Source organism: Ursus arctos, unplaced genomic scaffold, assembly GCF_023065955.2.
Source record: "Ursus arctos isolate Adak ecotype North America unplaced genomic scaffold, UrsArc2.0 scaffold_14, whole genome shotgun sequence".
Lineage (NCBI taxonomy): Eukaryota > Metazoa > Chordata > Mammalia > Carnivora > Ursidae > Ursus > Ursus arctos.
In genome coordinates this window covers 21,431,607-21,452,033 of record NW_026622808.1, presented here as the reverse complement: position 1 = coordinate 21,452,033, position 20,427 = coordinate 21,431,607, and the positions used below count along the sequence as shown (strand labels likewise).

The 20,427-nt window shown below is 51.6% G+C and overlaps 1 long non-coding RNA gene across 3 annotated transcripts in view; it reads left to right on the top strand.

Annotated features, from left to right (window-relative positions):
• Nucleotides 1–1,756: 1,756 nt before the first annotated feature.
• The window catches only part of LOC123000438 (uncharacterized), a 30,039-nt gene continuing 11,368 nt past the window's right edge, over nt 1,757–20,427 (top strand). For 2 of the 3 annotated variants that reach the window (XR_007191787.2, XR_008959067.1), the window contains exons 1-2: nt 1,757–5,538; nt 10,286–10,382. This is a non-coding gene — a long non-coding RNA (uncharacterized LOC123000438). The remainder of the gene's footprint in view (nt 5,539–10,285; nt 10,383–20,427) is intronic. The other variant, XR_008959066.1, reaches the window with a different exon arrangement.

Below are 20,427 nucleotides of genomic sequence, written 5' to 3'. Positions count from 1 at the left end.
TTCCATCACCAGCCTACAGAGTTTAGGCTCATAGAAGTCTGATGTTTCCGTGGCAACCCTTTCCTTTTCTACAGTTTTCCTTGGAGGAACCACCTCTAGTCCACTATTGGTCAATGTGGAACCCCATGGTAGGGTCAAATCCCCCTCACCTCCAGTGATGAGCATATGGCCCAAGATAGGCCAATTAGAACATTTCCCCCTTCCTGGTTGGTCCAGGAATGGACCTACTCAAGGTAGTAGATGAGAGACAGTCCTTAGACGTTTTCTGCAATTGTTGGGAAGGAGGTATTTTCTGTCTGCTACGTTGTTGGATTGTAAGTCAGGAATGCTCGGGATCATCTTGCTGCCACTTGTTGAGAGTTGGCCTTAGAGAGGGGCTAACACAGAGGAAATATGAATTAGGAAATGGACAGAACCAGACTCCTGGTGACATCATTGAGCGCCTGGATCCAGCCATGCCTGAAGTCACACTGCTATTGTACTTTTTCAGTGGTATGAGCCAATATCTTCTCTTTTTGAATAAGTTATGGCAGCTAAGGCTTTTCTTATGTGCAAACAAAAAATGTTCTGGCAGCTGCAAAGACTTTACCTCTGACCTCACCCAAGGGTGATAGCCCAGTGTTTACTGCGTTAGACTGATCGCCCCCCTTCTACTCCAGCACTTTCCTTCTATAAAGGAAGAAGAGCCCCACTGAAGCTAACTTAAACAATAATAATAGTCACCATCTGATAGAACAATAAGTTCAGAGTCAGGGCAGGTCCTGGGTTGATTAATTCAGGGAACTGATGGTGCCATTGATTCAAGTTCTTTCTGCCCTCCCTGCATCTTAGCTTTGTCCGAAAACAGGCTCTCTTCATGGTCTCAAGACAGATTCTAAAACTCCAGGTGTCATATGCAGAAAATAACCAATTCCAGCAGCAGAAGAGACCACCTCTTAAATGTGTCTCTTTTCAAGAGGAAGGAGCCCTTTCCTGGTTCTCCCGAACCAGAGATCTGTCATGTGCTGTCACGGTTTGGGGTTCCTCCAGAAGCAACCTCGGAGGCACAATTCAAGTGCAAGTAGTTTATCTGGGTACTAAGTCCAGGTAACACTGGTGGGGAGAAGGGAAATGATACAGGAAAAGGAGCGCAACCGATGCAAGGTGTAAATAAGCAGTTACTGCCAAGGGCACCTGGGGTCCAGTTCCACTGGGATACGCTGCAGAGACGGTGGACACATAAGTCTGAGATGTCGCACTCAAGTGGAGCGACCTGCAAATCGATCCTGCGGTTCTCATCTATCATAGACTGAGGGCTGCTTCCAGCGTCACTTCCCACCTGTCCCCACGTCGATCAGGAGAAAAGCCCCAGGTAGAGAGCTGCAGGTGATTAAGAATGCTGTCAGGACACACTTGCCCAGCGGTCAACAAACTCTGTGTTTTTAGCTTTTCAGGTGGGACAGTCTGTGTTGCAACTAGTCAACTCTGCCCTTCCAGTACACAAAACAGCCTGAAGAAGATATGTAAACACATAAGCATGGTTGTGCACCGATAAACTTTATTGACAAAGACAGGGTGCAAGCCGTACCTCGTCGGCCGCGGGCTGGACAGCCAGCCCTAAGCGGATATAGCAGGATGCTGCAGGTGCCATGCCCCAGCCAATCATCGGTGAGGGGAAGGGAACGCCCGATGGATCTGGACCAATCAGGGCCCAGCTCCTAAAGCACATGACCACTCCCCCTGCAAATGGGTTGGCCGCTATACCTTCCCAGATTGTGGAGGGTCGGGGGCGTTCAAGGCCTGGGGGGAGACGCCAAGAGCTCACAGCATTGAGGCCCACAGAGCAGGCACCGGGCTCTGAGATTTGGTTTGGCTTTTCTCTGCATGGACGGTTGATAGCTGGAGCAGGAGTCTGAAACTCTCACCCTGACCCGGACACAGGCCTGTCCGTCCCGCTCAGGTGGGGCAGACCAGACGCTGGGTCCATGTGGGTTTCCCGAGGCACAGAGGAGCTGGAAAAGATGGGAGAGGAATTGGAGTGTGGTCTTCCATCTCATTAGCTCAGGTCTGGGACTTCCAGGCGGAGCCTTACAGACAAATCCTTTCTTTCTCTGAAAGCACATCTTCCAATACTCTGCAGTCATTAAGCAGAATTGAGGCGGGTCTGGATGTGCCGATTTGGGGAGGGTGTCCAAGCTATATAATTAACTGGAGAAAAAGCAAGCGTGGAACAGTGCGTCTGCAATGATCCCCATTTGTGAAAGGCAGACGATGTTCATGCAGATGCTGGAGTGTGAATACAAAACATCAGGGCGGATACACCGGGCGGTCTTAGCAGGGCTATATGGAGGCCAAATGAGGAGAGCACGGAGAGGGACTCAACGTGCTCTCCCTTTGACAGGGCTTGCATTCTTTTCATTTAATGGTGAGTATGGATTGCCTTTCTGAGAAAAGAAATTCAACTCATTCTCCCACCCACTCATGCTTTGTTGCTGTAGAGATAGGAAAGAGGTTAAAGAGGAAATTCCATAAGCTGGGTTTCCCCAAAGCAGACCCTAAGACAGGCATTCAGATGCAAGCAGTTTAATCTGCAAGGTGATTCCAAGAAACACAGGTAGAGGGAGGTGGGGAGTGAGGCAAGAAAGGCAAGGCAACCAGTGCAGGGTATGTTCTTGAGCAGTTTCCCAATGCGGTAACTGGGATGCAGTTCGTTTGGGGACCTCCAGGAGACAGCAGAGAGCAAATACTTCAGAGTCTTCTCCCCAGAGGGGGAGAGAGCTGGGGTATGAATCCTCCAAAATTCTGTCTCTTGGTCGGTCACTCCTGGGAGCGTCTGCTCTCAGCGCTTCCTGCCTGCAGACCCCACATGCTTGTATAAAAGCCCCAGGCAGACAGACACAGGGTGTATGGGCCAAGGGGGCATAGAAATAGCACCAATCATACTTGCTTAACTGTAATAGAAAACAGAAGTTTGGACTTGAGCAGATGTGATGGTGGGATTTTATGTCAACCTGCTTGGGCCATGGTGCCCAGATATTGGGTCAAACGTTATTTGAGAATTTTCTCCAACAAGGTTTTTTTGGGTGAGGTTAACGTTTTAATCAATGGGCTTTGAGGAAAGCAGGCTACCCTCCATTGTGTGGGTGGGCCTTATCCAATCAGGTGAAGGCCTCAAGAGAACAAAGACTGATGTCCCAGAGCAAGGAGTTCTGCCAGCAGACTGCCTTTGGACACAAACTGCAACTCTTCCCTGGGTCTCTCACCTTCTGGCCAACTCTGCAGATTTGGGGCTTGCCAGCCTGCACAACTGCAAAAGCCAATTTCTTAAACCTCTCTCTCCGTGTACATATGAGAGAAGTGTCCTTTTTGAGGGACTTGCTTAAAACAAAGGAAAGTCAATTTTGTAAATAAAGTAAAAAGGCATGAAGGGGGGCGTCTCTGCGATGGTGCCCGGCAACTCCGTGCGTCTCCGTAAGCCGCACCCACAAAGGCTTGAGCTGCAGCCAATCAGGTCCCTTTTGTTTTGTGGTTGTGGTTTTTTGTTTTTTTTTGTGTGTGTGGGGGGGGTTTCTGTGGTTTTTTTTTTTTTTTTTTTTGGTCGGTTGGTTTTTTGGGGTTTTTGAGTGTGGGATACGGGCCTCAGGGGGGCTTCTCCTTTTGCTTTGCATGTAAGTAGCTGTTGGAATGTAAAAGTGGTTGGTGGTGTTTTTTGCCCTCACACCCACTCCGCATCATTCTGACCTGCTTCTGTCAAGTGTGGGTCTACAGAGTCTCCATCCAGGCTCTGAGGCACTGGAGGGGGTGGCGTCATGGCACAGAGGGAGGCTGGGTTTCCAAGCGGAGCAGAGCTACCTGCCATGTCACTGCAAAATAAGTCTGTAGTGCGTCAAGCCACGGGGTTTGGGGATTGCTTGTCACAGCCACTGGGGTGTACTGATTCTGACTAATGTATCATTTGAACTTGCTTAGTGCTCCAAAACAGCCCTCTGAGATAGGTTCCATTGTTATCCCCGATCTGTAGATGAGGAACTGAGGCACAGAGAGGGCCAGCCACATACCCAACGTCACACAGGAAGTGAGAAAGCTAGAATTCTAACCCAGACCCATTGACTTCACAGCCCACTCTGACCCTCCATGGTAAACTGCCAGAAGGCACGACTCAGGGCAAAGACATTTCCCCTTCCTGGGCCCTGAAGTCCCTCCCCCTACATTGGATTTCCTATTCCCATGTGTGTGTGTGGGGGGGTGCAGTTGCAGACCCCAGCCTTGAGCCTTAGTATGTCCTCCCTCTTCTACCAGGGAGGGCTCAGATGTGGCTTGACCTGCCCGTCTTCTCAGAGGAGCCCACGCTGAGATGATATATGAAGGACTTGGTACAGTGCTGGCACCTAATAAACTCTCAATAAATGTTTGAGATTATTATCATGGACAATGGTGGGCACTGGCCAAGAAGCAGCTCAGCTCAAGGGCTAAGCCAGGCGGGCTGGATTCAAATCCCACCGCCACCATTTGCTAGCTGTGTGACCTCCAGTAAGTCAGTCCACCTCTCTGTGTTTCAGTTTCTGCATTCATAAAATGAAACTAACCACGCTATTGATTTCATAGGGTTATTGCAAGGAGGAAGATATAAATAAGAGGCTCCAACCATGCTTGCCGCTGATGTTAGGTTTTACTATTGTTTTGACGCTTTCCTCTATGCGGTCTCATCTCCTAGGTCCCTAGAACAGCTGGTTCTCTGACCGGAGCCTCCCCGGGCTGCCCACTACCTGCGAGACTCCCCCGCCTTCCCCCTTCCCTGGCTCCTGGCTGCTCCTGTCCCAGCCTGGGCTCCAGTGTCCTCCCCTCCCCTCTCATTGGCCCCTCAGCCCCAGGGTGACCAGAACCCCTGCCTCGTGGGACAGCTTTCTAGCACTTTCCCCTTTTTAAGAGATTGACTGCAATTTCTATAATAACATCACATTAGCTAGAAATTAATGTCCTCATTAAGACAGCAATTAGGCACATTAGCGCGGCAATAAAAGAGAAGCTTATGAAATAATTGCTGGTTCCAAAATGCCTTTAATTTAGTGTTTTATATTGCGCCGTGTTATTAATTTTTTCCCTCGGCAGAAGATAATAAGAGAAACATTTGAATTGTGGGAAGGTTTAAAATAAAAAAAAAATTTTTTTAAAGGCAAGCGATGTTGATGCCTTTAGACAGATGATCTTTCTTCTCCCCAAAGCCCCCAGCGATTCCCGAATCCATCGGATGATGGCGGCGATGGAGGTGGGCGGAGGCCAAGCCTGGAGTCCAGAGGAGGCTGGAGCCAGGCGGTCTTTGATCCCAGAAGCAAGAGGAGTGGTGCCAGGTTTCTTTGCTCTGGAAAACAAATACCTGTCTGTTTGATTTTTTTCCCCAATGGTTTCCATCTCCAGAATTCAAGTACTTTGAGCAAATGTTTCCTTGGTACTGCAGGAGCTCTATCGCTGGCATCAGGAGGTTCCCAGCCTGGTGGAGGAGACGGACGTATAAATGAGAAAACGCCCCAATAGACTGGGAATAGCGCCATTTTGCAACCGGTAATGAAATCATGGATCTGGGATGTGCTCGTCCGTGGACGGTGAAATCACTGGGGAAAAGGCAGATGAGGAGTATATTGGTGGAAGTTTCTTTTGCCCCCATCTGAAGCCCCAGGTCAACCGTAGCGTCCCTAAATGTGGCACAGCTGGACACGAGTGGCTCCTGGTGGGAGCAGCAGAAGTACCTAGCACTACTGAGTGTCCTTGTCCCAAATCTAGAATCTTCCCTGGCTGTCTTGGGTTGGGTTCCCTCCAGAAGCAGACCCCGAGACAAGGGTTTGAGAGCAGGCCTAGTTTATTTGGAAGGTGGCCCCCGGAGGCATGGGCAGGGGCCTGGGGAAGTGAGACAAGGAAGGGAAGGAGACAGTTTCAGGTAGTGGTCAGTGCTGTGAGTAACAACCACAAAAATTAGAGGAAGGAATTGATGAGACGCCAGAAGGCGGCATGCCTGTCTGAGGTAGGAATGGCCTCTTAAAGGAGGGGCCACATGAGCGGGGACCCACATGAAGATCTAGGGGAGGAAGTTCGCGGGGGAGACGGGCGCAGCAGGTGCAAAGGCCTGGAAATGGGTACAAGCTTGGAGGGTGTAAGCATCGTCTGATGTGGCTGAAGGAAGTGAGAGCAGGAGAGTGAAGACATGTGGCTAGAGACCAGGAAATGAAGGAACAGGGAAGAATTTGTAAGAAAGGGAAGGAGATGGTCACCGAATCCAGGCCTGTAAGATGTGAGTCCAGTTCTGTGAGGAAGGGCCAGTTACGCCTTATGCACCCATGTGCCAGTCAGACCCTGTGTCACTTATCTATTGCCCTTTATGCTGTGTCACAAACAACCCCCAAGCCCCGTGGCTTAGTCAATCAGCCTTGATTATGGCCCCACCATCTATGGATCAGCGGGACAGTTCTTCTGGTCTTGGCTGGGCTTGTTCATGAGTCTTTGGTCAGCTGTGGGTCCGGGAGGGACTCTATTCACCCAGGTTGGGGCTCGGCTTGCCATATGTTGGTCTGGGATGGCCTTCAGATGGCAGAGCTCCCCTTGATGTCCCTCACCCTTCTACGGGCTAGCCTGGGCTTTCGTCTGGTGACAGAGGCAGGGTTTCCCATGAGCAGAAACACGCAGCCCCAGGTTCGGAACCGCCCGGGCACTTCTTTTGCATTGGATTGGCCAAAGCAGATCGCAAGACTAGTCCAGATTCAAGGGGTACAGAAATAGGCCTCACTTCCTGATGGCAGGGGCTACTCAGTGCTGAGGCACAGAGTGTAGACTGTGAGGGCATCGAGCTGGGTCCGTCTGGCAGTCATTCTACACGAGCTCTATTACTTCTTTGGGACTTCTGATAATCACTCCCTGTCCCTCTCTCATTACCTGCAAGGCATTCTAAGGTCTTTGACTCCAACTCTAGCCCCTCTAGAATTTCTCCTGCCCATGTTTGCTCTCTTCAGGTCTCAAAGAACCTGTAGCTTGTATTGTTTAAAACCTCAAACTTCTGACATGGCTTGCCTTCCTCCTCTGCTTTGGGGTGTGACTAGAACTGAAATTTGTTATTGAAATAGTTGGCTCTCTTTATAGTGAACTGAGAGTCCGTGTCAGCTACAGCAGGAGAGAGGTTAGTCCATAGGGCAAAAGAGAAAGGAGCACTCACAACATGGCTAGAGCTCACTCTGTGTCCCCTTGTGCAGTGTCCAACCTGCCCAACCATTCCAGCCAACCCTGATTATGGGATTGGAGAGGAAGAGGGAAGAGAAAAAGAAGGGGAAAGTAATTTCACTGGGATCCAGAGCACCATTTACCCTTAGCACTCTGGCTAGATGAAGAACCTTCCTCAAATGGATGAGGGACCCAGTGGGGAGCTGCAGCCCAGCAAGCCAGGATGGGAACCCAGACAGGAGGCCTAATCTCTTGTGGACCAAGGCTGGACCAGGCCCTGTGGCGGAGGAGGATCAGAAAAAGTGGAAAGAAGAGGGTAGGAAAGTCCCAGTTGAACCCACCCATCTACTTCCCCACCCCCTATCCTGTATCCTGAGGAAATAAAGTGCAGCTGGGTTCTTGGTTGCCATAGTGACTGCCACAAAGAATTTTGGGGGGAAAAACACCCCGGGGGCATGAAGAAGCAATTCACTCTCAGCTCTGGGAGTGGGGGTGGGGGGGAGACTGGGATCAGAATCTCCTGGGGAGAAAAAGCTGAGAGAGCTCTGCCAGGGTGGGTGGTGTCAGGGAGCCCGGAACTTTCTGTGTCTGCCCCCCACCCCCAGTTATCCGAAAGGAGAATGGGTGGAGGCAACCCCAGCTCTGGTGTAGGGGCTTCCAAATCTAAGACCCCATTTCTGAGGCCCACCTGGGCAGCTGCCAGCTCCCCACCCAGTGTCGGGGGGGGGGGGGCGGGGCCTCCATATGGACTTTTTTTTTTAAATTTCCAATTCCACCTTGGGACAAGGTGCTGGCTGGGGGATCACACGGGCCTGACACCCCTCAAATTATCCTTCCAACTCAGGAAAGGGCCCAGCCTCACGCCCAGCCCTTCCCCCCCTCAGCCTTCAGGCTGTGATGGAAGGGTCTACATATGCTGGGGTGTGGGGAGGAGGGTGGATTTAAACCCCGGAGGAACCCTGCAGCCCGCTTTTCCTCCTTCTAGCTTCTCCAAACCTCCAAGAAAGCAGAGAAGGCACAGTGTGGTGGCAGCTGCGTGCTTTTTTTTTTTTTTAATCTGTTAATAAAACGCAAGTGAATCAAATCCGCTCCAAGGGAAAGGGTGGGGGGGGCGGCCAGGCAGGGGCCATGGTGTTTGCAGAAGTTGGAAATTTAATAAGAAGGGAAAATAAAAATAGCCACTGTGCTGGAGACACAGGAGAGGGTTGGGAGAACTCGGCCGGTGTGGGACTCCAGGCAGGGTGGAGGCCCTGCAGAGGAGGACAGGGGGAGGGGCTGTGGAGCATGAGGGTCCCTAGATTCTGGAGAGGCAAGGGACGCCCAGCCAGGGGCAACAGGAAAGAGGGGGCTTGGAGCACCACCCAGAGTGGTCCGGCAGATCTTCCGCAGGGGTAAGCAGGCCATAGAGGTCAGGGATTGGCCACCTGAAAGCCTAGGTGAGAGGTGCAGGTCCTGGTTACTGGATCTTTGAGCTGGTCGGGATGTGCCTGGTACCGTCAGGGCTGCCATGAACAGCTGTGCAGGTTGCTCATTGCACAAGAGTGCCAGACGGAAGCCAGAGCAAGGGTTAATGTCCATTGTTCCCCTCACCACACCCTTCATTGGCCCAGAAAGGGTGCCTTTTAAGGCTCCACAAAAAAGGTGGAAACAATCCAAACGTCCATCAACAGATGAATGGATGAGCAAATGTGGTCCATCCTTACATTGGAATATTATTCAGCCCTAAAAAGGAGTACTACTGATGATGGCATATGCTACAATGTGCCCAAAACTCGAAAATGTTATGCTCAAAGAAGCCAGACACAAAAGATCACACATGATTCCTTTTACGTGAAATGTCCAGAATAAGTAAATTCATAGAGACAGAAAGCAGATTGGTGGTCGCCAGGAGCGGGGGGGGGGGGGGGGGGAAGGACAGGGAAAATTGTGGAGTGACTTAATGGGTACAGGTTTCCTTTTGGGGTGATGGGAATGTTCTGGAACCAGGTAGAGGTAGTGGCCACACAACATTGTGAAGGTACGAAATGTCACTGAAGTGTATACTTTAACATGGTTGATTTTATGTTAGGTGAATTTCACCTCAAGGAAGGAAGGAAGGAAGGAAGGAAGGAAGGAAGGAAGGAAGGAAAGGAGGGAGGGAGGAAGGAAGAAAAATAGATCCACATAAAGAGGATGGAAGACCAGCTGGGTCCCTGCACAGGACTGATCACACTCCCTGTCCCCCCAAAAGCCCACGATTGCCGACAGGCCCAGACCGGAACAACCTCGGAATGCGTTCATTCACTCAGCAAATATTTCCTGAGTGTTTACTTCATGCCAGCTGCAGTGCGGGGCGGTGAAGGAATACACCCCTGTCCTAGGGCTGACACTCTAGAGGGGTGGACAGACAGACCCAGCAAACACCGCCTACAGGGCATTGCGGGGCGCGCATGCGCGCTGTGGAAGCCCTACCACCAGATGGCTGGGGCCGGCTGGGGACAGCAGGAGCGCTGCATGCAAGTTTAACTGGGTGACTTCACTGAGGAGGGGACTTGCGAACCAAGCTCTGAAGCAGGCAAGAAGGAGTCACATGGCACGTGGCGGAAGAGCATTCCAGGCAGAGGGAACAGCCAGTGCAAAGCATTGAGCTTTGTTATCTGAACTGAGTACCACGAAAGGTGCGGTGCTCAGCAGTAGTTAAGGTTCTGCGAGAGGCTTTTAAAAAAATGTCCAATTCCGACTTGGATGAGGCACCTGCTGGAAGATGGCACAGCCACGATCCCCATAAAAGCCAACACACCGCCCACCCCCTAACGAAGCCATAAGTCTTGGATTTCTATCAGCAGTTGATGATCCCCAGCGAACGCTAGGAGCGGGACAGCAATCACAGCAACAAACCCTAGGAAGGACTTCTTATGTGCCGGATACTACCATCATATTCACTCATGCAATCCTCACAGTCAACCGCAATGACGTAAAAAATGTTATTACCTCTGGTGCCTGGCGGGCTCAGTCCGTGGAGTGCGCGACTCTTGATCTTGGGGTTGTGAGTTCCAGCCCCACGCTGGGTGGAGAGACTACTTTAAAAAATCTTTTTTAAAATGTTATTATCTCTATTTTCCAGGTGGAGTAACTGAGGCACAGAGCAATGAAGTGGCTTGCCCAGGTCGGCAAGAGGCAGCTGGTGGACTTGAACCCAGGACGGCCTTCCGTGGATCCAGGTGAGCTAGGCCTGTGAGTTTCTTCCGAGGCCCCACCCTGTAGGGTCCGGAGGCCTCCAAGCCTGTGTCTCAGTTGCCCCTGGTCCCGGGGCTCACGGCCCAGCTGGCAGAGGGTCCCAGGTGCGGGCGAGTCGGCAGTGACGGGTGATTGATGGTTTAATAGCTCGAGCTGGGACCCGGGCCCTCCTCGCCCACGCCGCCCTGGGCGGCCCCCCGGCAAGAGGCAGAGATGGGATAATTCGGTTACCATAAAGACAACGAAAATTCCAGAGAGAGAGATGCGCCGACCAGGGGAGAAATGGGAGCTGGTCTGGCTGGGCTCCGACGGCGGGGTGGGGGTGGGGGGCCAGTGGTCAGGACGCTGGCAGCCTCAGCCCCTCACCAGCCTCAGCTGACTTCATGTCTCGAGAGTGCAGAGGCCAAATGCCAGGAGCGAGAGGCCATAGGGCACAGTCGCAGCCACAGAGGAGAGGGCAGCATGTGGCCTCCGCCAGAGGTTGGGGGGGGGCAGGGAGGGGCCTGGGGGCTGGTGGAGCAGGTGGCTGGAGAGGACTGGGGGCGCTGGGTACCCAGGTCAGAAGCCTCCTTTCATTCTTGCCTTGACTCCTGTCTCTCTCTCAGTCTCACTCTGCGCTCACATCCAAACCTCGGACGTCACTTCTCCCACCTGCACGGCCCCACCCAGTCGGGTCCAGCCCAGCATCGCCCACCCGGACCCGCCGCCGCCTCCACCCTGGAGGCCTATGCCCCCTCGGCCCCCAGGGGGCGCTAGGGAACACTCGAGCAGGCTTGTGCCCCTCTCTTCTGCTCAGAGCTCTGCCGGCCCCCACCTTGGATTGGTTTCCTGTTGCTGCCGTCGCAAATGCCCACAACAAGCGCGTATCATCTCAGGTTCTGGGGTCAGAGTCCGCTTTAGGCCTCCCTGGCCTAAGGTGTCAGCTGGCCGGCAGGCGCTAGGGAAGGAGCCCTCGCCTAATTCAGACATTGGCAGACTTTAGCTCCGTGGGGTTGTAGCCCCGAGGCCCCCAGTTTCTTGCTGAAACGGTGGCCTGCGCTCACTGGCTTGTGGCCCCTCCCACCACCTTCAAAGCCCGTAGGGAAAGTCCTCCTCATGTGGCGTCTCTCTGACCCCCTTTCTGCCTCCCGCTTCTTTATTTAAGGATTCGTGTTATTAGGTGGGGCCCACCCCATAATCAGGATAATCTCCCTGTCTGAAGACCCTTACATCCTACTTACATCTGCGAAGTTCCTTTTGCCATGTGAGGGAACACATTCAGGAGTTCTGGGGATTAAGGTGTAGACATCTTTAAGGGGCCACTCTTGTCTACCAACCTCTTCACTCAGAGCAAAACCCCAAGTCCTCCATCACCTCCCTGGCCTTGTTTCCCCACTTTCTTCCCCTCCTTCCTTCTGGCCACATGGCCCTCCCCACTAGGCACATTCCTGTCCCAGGGCCTTTGCACAGGCTATCTCCTGGGCCTGGATTATCTCCTCCCAGATATCTGTCAGCTTCCTCCCACACCTCCTCCAAGTCTCCCCGCCCATGTCCCTTCCCCAGGAAGGCCTCCTCTGACACCCTCCCCCTCCCCCATTTACAACAACCACAAACCCCCACTGCTGCTTTCTTTTTCCACATTGCACTCACTGCCCTGGGATATACCACAGATCTTTACTCGCTTATCTTGTCTCTTGTCTGGCCCTCCCACCCAAATGTCAGCTCCCCCAGGGAGGTCCCTTGTCTCTGCTGTTCTCTCCTGACTCCACGGTGCCTCCCCACCCCTGCCCCTGGCACCCAGCTGTTGCTCCAGAAGTGTTTGTCAAATGGAATGAAGGGCAGACAGGGCCTCAGTGTGAAGGAGGACTCAGGGGCCCAAGGGAAGGCAGGAGGGGCAGGTGGAGAGAGGTCACTGGGGGGGGGGGGGGAGCAAGAGACCTTCTAGAAGAATCCTGGAGTCAAGAGGACACTGTGAGGAAAATGAGCCAGCATGGAGCCCATCGTACTCATGGGGTGGGATCAAATGCAGATCTAGTTTCGCTTCCTGCTGCTCCTTAACGTGCTTTCACAGAGGGGAGGTGGTGGCAGGGGGTTAACCGGACAAACTCTCAGCTTCCTGACTGTTCCACGCATCTCAGATCACAGATGCTCTTGTGGTCGCCTTAAGTCACAAGCCAGCTTAGGCAAGATTCAAGACAAGAATGTCCAGATCTGAGCTTGGATTGTGGTTTAGACTTGAATATTCTCCCCCTTCCCCAGGGCCTGGTTCTGGGGGCCCGGAGTGGTGCAGGGACCCATCCTTCTCTCCTCCCTTCCTCGCCTTTCTTGTCACACTTAAAGAAAACCAGAGCTGGACAAATGTTCAAGCAATGAAGAGGAATTTTGTTTTTTAAAAACTATTGCAGTAGGGAAAGAGAGCTCAGGGTAGAACCGGGCTCAGTTCTGATTTACAGCCAAGGAGCAGGGTCAGGGGCAGCGGATGGAAAATTACTAGGAGCAAACATCAGGAGGAAGGGAAGGTTCTAGCTCCACTGACTTAGCAGGATTCTTGCTAAAACTGGATTCTATAAGGAAGGATACAGAGAAGCCCAAGGTTGAGGACCAGTCAAGACTCAGGAACGGAGCTCAGGGAGGGAAGGGGGAGTGTGGGGGCTCAAGTAGTGGTCCCCAAAGGATAGGTGCCACGTCCTCACCCCTGGAACTTCTGACTGTGACCTTATTTGGGAAAAGGGTCTTTTCATAGGGGATTAAGTGAAGAATTCTGGGATGAGATCATCCTGGATCATCTGGCGATGCCTAAATCCAGTGATGAGTGTCTCTATAAGGGACAGAAAATGAGAGGACAGAGACAGCCCTGGGGAAGATGGCGGGGGCGGGGGGGGGGGCAGACATTGCAGCAGTACAGCCACAAGCCAGGGCGCGCCTGGGGCCACTGGAACTGGAGGAAGCCGGGAAAGATTCTGCCCTGGAGCTCTTAGGGGGGCTGGCCTGGCCCCCACCTGCATTTCACATTGTGGCTCCCAGCGCCAAAGGAGAATAATTTCCCACTGCGTTCGTTAAGTTTGTGGTCCTTTGTTGTGGCAGCCCCAGGACACGAGGGGGCAGCTGGTCCTGGTGGAACTGGCTCTGTGTGTGGTGGGGGGGATACTGCCTTTCCTGGGCCTAGCAGGTGATTAGAGCCCAGGCTTCCTTCTGTAAATGCTTTTAAGGAACCCTCTCACCCAGCCCCTGCCTCTCCCTTAGGACCTGCTCCCTGCTCAGCCTGACTCTTTCCCCCATTGAAACCAGTCATATTTGCAGCTGGAGTCCTAGCACCTCCTCCAGGAAGCCCTCCTGGATGTACCCTGTGTTTTGATTGACCAGGGCAGTCGCCAGCTCACAGCACAGCCTCCTCCAAAGAAATCCTCCTCATAAAATCCTCTCCAAACCTGCCTCCCCCAAGTCCTTTAGACCCTGGTCAAGGTGAGAGTCGTGAAACCATTGTGAGCCACCGACTTTGGAAATCTTTGCCGTGGTCTGATGACTCTCACTAGTCATGGTGTCTACTTATTTGGGGCCCGAATGAAAATGTCCATCTTAGCATCCTGTTACTCCAGTAATATCCAACTCTGGGGGCCACTGATGTTGCTCCCTAAATATTCCCAGCTCTCCACCTTCCGGGCACGTGAAGGGTGGCACTTCCGGGTTACCTGTGGTTGGCTGGAACCATGTGATGAGTTCTGGCCAATCAGCTACAAGCAGAAGTGATGACGTCAGTGTCAGGTTGGCGCATTTAATTGCCGATGTCGACCCTCTGCTCTCTTTGCTGCAGTGACAAAGAACATTCCAGATAGTCGCCGCCTCATCAGCCTCTATCCTGCCATGATGACCCAAACAGAGGCCCCTTGTGGTCCTAAATGGTCATGTAGCATGAGCAAGAAATAAACTTTGAAGTCGCTGAGATGTTGGGGTTACCACAGCAGGACCCAGAGTCTCGGCTGGTGTATTAGTATTCTATGGCTACTGTAAAAAGCACCCCAAATTTGATGGCTTAAGCATTTATTTCCTTACAGTAAGGACCCTGCTCCTTTGGGAGGCTTTAGTGGAGAGTCTGTTGTCTTGACTTTTCCAGCTGCTAGAGCGGCATTGCTGTGTTCCTTGGCTCATGGCCCCTTCCTCCGTCTTCAAAGCCAACAGTGTAGCATCTTCTAACCTCCCTCTGCTTCCCTCTTTTAAGGACACCTGTGATTGCATTTAGGGCCCTCCCAGATCATCCAGGATAATCTCGCATTTCAAGAGCCTTAACCTAATCCCTTCTGCAAAATCTCTTTTGCCAAAGAGGGTCATATTCACAGGTTCCAGAGTTCAGGAACTAGTATCTTTGGGGGGCCATTATTCAGTCTGCAGCAGTGGATTCACCTAGAAGCAAGGATTCAAATGAAAATCATTTATTTGGGAAGTAACCCCAGAAGGAGAATGAGGAAATGAGGAAGACAAGAATGGGCACATTGTTGAGATTATTGCTGTGAGCAACTGAGCCTCCATCCCACAGGAGAATTCTGGGAGACATTGTAGAAGTGTGAAGTAAAGGATTAACCTCACCCAAAGAGAGGTCTGGTCTCTCTTTGCTCCTGGAAGGTGACCTCTAAGCCCTGGAATGTCTTGCTCAGTAAGAGCATCTTTGTTTACCTGGGGCCTGGGGCCAGACAGTCTATTCTAACAGTGTGACTTATGGTGGGGACCTTGGGCCACCCATTGTCAGCTCGACCTCTGGAGGGGCTGGAGACTGAGGTCAGCTACATGGATGGTCAACCATGTCTCTATGACGTAGACCCAATAAAAACTCCGGACACAAAGGCTGGGGTGAGCATCCCAGGTTGGCAGTACACCCTGAGTGTTGTCATGCATTGTTGCGGGAAGAAGTTAGTGCTGTTCACACAACTCCACTGGGAGGGGACACCTGGACACTCAGGCCTGGTGTTTCCTTGATCCTGACCCATGCATGCACCTCTTCCCTTGGCTGATTTTAAAAAAATAAGTGTCCATCTTTCTGGCAAGGAAACTGAGGCATGGAGAGATTAAGTCATTAGGTGGTCACTTGCTGTTCTCCCCTCAATTTTCCTTGTCTTTTGTATTGATAAAGCACCTCCATTTTTATTTTTTTTTAAGATTTTATTTATTTGACAGAGAGAGACACAGTGAGAGAGGGAACACAAGCAGAGGGAGTGGGAGAGGAAGAAGCAGGCTCCAGCGGAGCAGGGAACCCAATGCGGGGCTTGATCCCAGGACCCTGGGATCACGCCCTGAGCCAAAGGCAGATGCTTAATGACTGAACCGCCCAGGAGCCCCAGCACCTCCATTTTTAAGCTGGGCACATGGTGACCCAGGAAAAAGACTTCATTTCCCGGCCTTCCTTGAAGCTATGCCATGTGATTTCATTCTGGCCAACGGCAGGTGGACAGTAGTGACCTGTGCATCTTCTGGGCGATGCCCTTGAAGGGGAGGAGTGGAGCCACCCCTGCCCTTTCTCCTCCCACTGGTTGGAAAGTGGGCATGCTGGTAGACATCTTGGCCCACCCTGGAGGTAGCAGAAAAGCAAACAGAAAAAGCCTACATCTTCACCACAATAGAACCAGCCACCCCAGCCTTGGACCATTTACACCCAGACTACTAAGTAAATACTAAATAAAGTTATCTGTTGGGACACCTGGCTGGCTCTGTCTGAAGATCATGCAACTCTTGATTTCGGGGTCGTGAGTTCGAGCCCCACGTTGGGTGCAGAGATGACTTGAATAAGTAAATAAGCTTAAAATATGTATCTCTTGTTTGAGCCACTGGACTGTTGGATTTCTGTTCCAGCGGCCAAAATGATATGGTAACTATCAATTTGGTAATAGAATTTAAAATACCTGGCATTATCTTAGTGGATGGGAAGCTGGTGAGGAATCACACATGACAGGCTGGGAAGCTGGTGGCCCTTGTCACACAGGGACAAAATAGTTAGGTAGCCTGCTGCTATAGACCGAAGTGTGTCTTCCAAACTCAGAAGGTGGAACAGAACCCCCAACACGAGGGTTACTGGAGGTGGGGCCTCTGGGAGTGATTAAGTCATGAGGATCACTGTTCTCTAAAAGAGACCCCAGAGAGCTTGCTTGCCCCTTCCACCATGTGAGGACACATTGAGAAGACAGCCGTCCACGAGCCCTTAATGACTTTCTCTCTTTCTGGGATGAGGAAGCCGGTCCTCACCACGCACCAAATCTGTCAGCTCCTTGGTCTTGGACTTCCAGATTCCAGAACCAAGAAATAGCTATCTTTTGTTTATAAGCAACCCCGTCTATTGTCATCTGTTATAACAGTCCACATGGACCAAGCCACCTGGCTTCTGTGAGATCCTTGAAGACAGCCTGTAGCTCCAGGGAGAGCATTGGCTTCACAGAACACGAGCCTTGCAGCTGTGGCTGCCATGTGAGTCAGAAATGACCTGTGTCCTTTAAGCCGCAATACTTCTCTCCCATCAGCATGCTTTCAGTTCCTGTGTTCAGATGGCAAGGGTCTGGGTATCAAACTCAGGCAGTGGTGGACACTGCATAGTGAGCATTTGGACGGTGAGGGGGACCTGCATGGGGGCGGGGGGGGGGCTTATTGCTACAGCAGCCTAACATTTGCCTTAACTAATACCCACAGGAGAAAAACGCTTCCTTCATCGACCTCTATGGGAATTCAGTGAGGGAATCCACGTGAAGCCGCGAGCATGTGCCTGGCACACAGAAGGCGCTCAATAAATGTTCGCTGTGTCCCCACCACCGCCGCCTGGGGTTTGGGGAAGGACATGGCCCTCCCCAAACTGCCGGGGAAGCTCCTTTGGTGTGGCTTTTGTTGCCAGGCAAGAAACCTATCCCCCAGGCTGGTTTCCTCTGTAACCACAGCTTCTGTCTGGCAGACCCTCTCCCGCAGCTCACTCCCTGTCTCATTCTGGGAACTCTGTTCCCTCCCCATGCCCCTTCCTGCCTAGTTAGTTCCCTTCAACCTGCCCACCTCGCTTCCTTAAATGCTCCTCTGCTAACCCCTCAAGCACGCTGCCAGCAACCAGCTGCAAGGGGCCAGGACCGGTTTCTTGCAAAACTTTTTATGATCCTCCCCTGACTACTAAGTGGTTAAAAATATCCACTCCGCCCAGGCAATTTTGCTAAGCTGGTGTCAGGGGGAGAAAGGGAGACGAGGGAGAGCTCACAAATGAAGCAAATTGCTGAAAATCGGATTTTTACTGTCTTATCAAGGAGCCACATGAGAGGAGAGGAGATTGCAATTTCTGCCGGAACTTTCTCACATCCCCGCGTCTGGGGCAAGCAAGTGGCAGAGAGCAGGGGAGGAGCAGGCAGGAGGAGCCTGGGAGGGAGAACAGAAAGAAAGACAGAAGCTGAAGAGGGAGGGAGTGGGAAGGGGTGGGTGAACAGGAGGAAAGGGCAAGTGTGAGAAATTAGGGGCAGCCCTGAGAAAGGCTGGAGGTCCCCAGCGGGCTTGGATGCCAGACTCTAGCCAGGGTGTCCTGCAGGGGCTGTACCTCTTTCAGAGCCCTTTCACCCACCCACAGAGTCTGACTTTAATTCCCCAGCAAGGACGACTGTCCTTGTAAGGAGGAGAAAGGGGGACAGATAGAGGGATAAAGGCCATGTCCAGATGGAGGCAAACACTGGAGTGATGTGGCCACAAGCCAAGGAATGCCTGGAGCCCCCAGAAGCTGGAGGAGGCAAAGGAAGGTGGCTTTGGAGGGACACCTTGCTTTTGGCCCAGTGATAGTGATTTTGGACTTCTTGCCTCCAGAACTGTGAAAGAACATTGCTATTGTTTTAAGCTACTCGGTTTGTGGTAATGGGTCTGTTACAGCAGCCCTAGGACACCCATCCGTACCTACAACACTGGGCAATTGGAAGGATTGGACGACTGAATATGCACCAAGGGCTTAGGAAAGAGCTTGGCATAGTGTGGGGAGAGACTGCAGATTTGTTGAATGGATGGGGAAGTGTTCAGTGAGCACCTCATGTGCCAGAAACTGGGGATAAAATAGTAAGCAAAGCCCAAACTGGTCTTTGGGCTCATGACAAATAAAACCTAGTTAGGGGACAGATGTGGATGAAATCAACACTCTAATGAAGTACAATTACATACTGAGATATGGGCTCCAGAGAAAAGAACCAATTCTTAAAGAGGCTAAACCAGCCGAAACTTGACATAGATGGGACCGGGGAGGAGGTGTCCTAGAGGGACATGCTCAAATACAAAGGATGAGTAGGTGTTAACAAGAGGAAGTTGGAGGAGAGGGAGAAACTTTGCAGATGATGAGAATAGCATGTGCAAGGGACCTGAGGCAGGAAGAGGGTTTGGAGCATGTGCGAAACAGTGGGAAGACCAGGGTGGCTGGAAGAGAGGACAAGGAGGGGTAGAGGAATGCAGTAGGAAGGTGATGCAGTGGGCAGGGGTCAAATCACTCAAGACCTCGTGGGACATGTTACAATTCTTGGTCTTCATTTTAAGAGCAATAGAACGATTGCAGTCATCCAAGTGGAGTTGATGATGGTTTGGACTAGGAGGGTTGATAGAGATGGAGAGATGTAGGTAGATTCAAGGGATGGCTGTGGAGGTAGAGTCCACAGGACCCTTTTGGGGAAGTAGAGTTCATGAGACTTGGTGGTGGATTGGATGTGGAGGTGTGGAGGAAGAGATTTCATCTGGACTTGGGCATGGCAGGTCTGAGATGCCTTTGAGACATTGAAATGAAATGTTGACAAGGCAGTTGGATGGGGCTCTAGTCCTCAGGAATATAAATATGACAGTCATCATTTATGGTGTATCAGTCAAGACAGGCTGGGTTATGCTGCAGTAACAAATAAGACCAACATTTCTGGGGCTTCAAACACCAAAGTTTCATTTCTTCCTCCTACTACATGGCCATGATGGGTCAGAAGGGGGTAGGGCAAGGGGATAGGGACGTGGGATGGGGTGCCTGGCTGGCTCAGTCAATGGAGCATGTGACTCTTGATCTTGGGGTTATGAGTTCAAGCCTACATTGAGCTTGGAGCTTACTAGGCTTACTAAAATGAATGAATGAATGAATGAATGAATGAATGAATGAATGAATGAAAATAAAATGCAATCACACACACACACACACACACACACAATAGAAGGGGTAGGGAGGGTATGACTCTCTCCATCTGCACTCCAGGATCCAGACTGATGAAGCAGCCACCATCTTGAATGTTGCCAATTGCCATGCCAGAGGGAAAGATTACTCCGGAGGGCACCCCTGCCAGCAATGACATGATCCAGCCCAGAAGTGACACGTGTTAGTTCTGCTCAAAATTCATTGGCCAGAACTCATCATGTGGCTCCACTCAAACACAAGGATGCCAGGAAATGTGATTTCCCAGAAGGAGGAGAACTAGAAATATTTGGAGAGCAGCAGTCATGACTTAACCACATGGGCACGAAAGGGTGGTCTGGGGAGAAATGGAGAACCCCCCAAACCCGACATTTATTGACCCTATAAAAGTAGGCCTGGAGGAATGCCAGGATTTTTCTATGCATTGGTCTGGTGGCCACTACAGGCAGAGAACAGGCAACCCCAGACACAGGCCAGGAACTGAGAGGTGAAAGCATGGCCAGACTGGAGATCTTTCCTCAAGTAGTCTGATATTCTCCCAAAATCCCATTGCATCGGTTAGGCTCAGGCTAGGAAGACAGAAGCCAGACTAGGTATTTCAATAGGGACAGATTGAACACGGGGAATCAGAGCCAGCAAACCCACTGAGAGGGCTGGAGGGAGTCCTGCCAACATCCAGGAAGGCAGTGTATAAAGGAACTGTGGAGAATCACTGCTGATGCTTGGTGATTTCAAGTGTCTGCTCTCAGCATCAAAATAGACTGTTTGTAGGACGATGCCCAGAAGGTGACAGGCAAATCTCACAGCTGCCATTTGCTTGCCATTGACAGGACAAATGATGGCTTCTGTTTCTCATCCACCTGACAAATCCTGCACGAATGCCTCTCAACTGTAGACTCCACCCAATA